This window comes from Buteo buteo, chromosome 10 (assembly GCF_964188355.1).
Source record: "Buteo buteo chromosome 10, bButBut1.hap1.1, whole genome shotgun sequence".
Classification (NCBI taxonomy): Eukaryota; Metazoa; Chordata; class Aves; order Accipitriformes; family Accipitridae; genus Buteo; species Buteo buteo.
In genome coordinates this window covers 18,727,356-18,728,505 of record NC_134180.1, presented here as the reverse complement: position 1 = coordinate 18,728,505, position 1,150 = coordinate 18,727,356, and positions in this window count along the sequence as shown.

The following is a 1,150-nucleotide window of genomic DNA, read 5'->3' as shown; positions in this document are numbered from 1 at the left end:
TACTAGCATTTTAACATGATTTTCTGTATCTCATCTCACAGCTATATTTAAACGCAGAGAAAGCTTATTAACTGCTCACCGTGATAATTCTTAGATGGCATGATCTCCTGACAATTACAAGAATGCATTAAATGTAACCAAATGTCAAACAATGTATAAACACCTCTTCATAAAATATGTGTAACATATGCATACATACATTTCTGTAAAGAATGCGTTCATTTTTCAACAGTCTCGAGAAGTGGAAGACAGCAAAAACACACTAAAAAAATCCGAGGCTGGCCTGAAACGTGGCAGCACCTCATGCGGTAATTAAAGGTGTTGCTACCAAGCCAGAAGCCTCCGCCGCATGAGCAAAGGAAATACGGTTGTGGCAGAGCGTGATGGCAGGCTGGCAGTCCTAATCCAGCGGGGAAGAAAGCGCATCTGCTCTGTATTGTGTGATTTTGGGGGGTACCTCGGGAAGCGTTGGAGCGGTAAGACAACAGCCCGCGTGTACCTGACGGCTCGGCTCGGTGAGTCTTCACGCCAGCACCTGGCAGGCAGCGCTGGGAGAGCCGAGGGGCAGGAGGGGGGTCACAGGCCCCTGAAGGGCCGGGGCCGGGCGGGGAGCCCGCCGCACACGGCCCGGCTGCCCCGCGGGGACAGCCCTTTGTCTGGGAACACCGAACTACCTGGAAGTGGTTCCCGCAGCGCGCCCGCGCGCACACCCCCCCACAGCCCCGTTACAAAACCGTTCGTCGCCCACCGTCAGGGAGCCCGCCGAGGCAGGGTCCGGCCCCGCCCGCGGGGGAGGCGCCGGGTGCCTAGGAAAGGGCCGGGCGGGCGAAGGCGCGCCGCGCCGCTCCCCCGCGACAGGCCCGAAGCCGCTGCGGAGTTTCGCGGGAGGACGCCGGGGAGCCCGCGCTCGCCGGCGCCGGCAGCGGCGGCTGCGGCCGCGCCCCCCTCCCGCGGATACCTCAGCCGCGGGGCGCGGAGGGGGGCGCGGCCAGTCGCCGCCGCTGCCGGCCCCGGCGGGCGGGGGCTCGCCCCGCCGCTAACAAAGCGGGCCCCGCCCCAGCGCGGCGGCCGCCGCCGCCATCTGCCCCTCCCGCCCCCGCGGCGCGGGCGACGCCCAGCCGGGCCGGCCCCGCCCCGCCCCCTTCCGCTT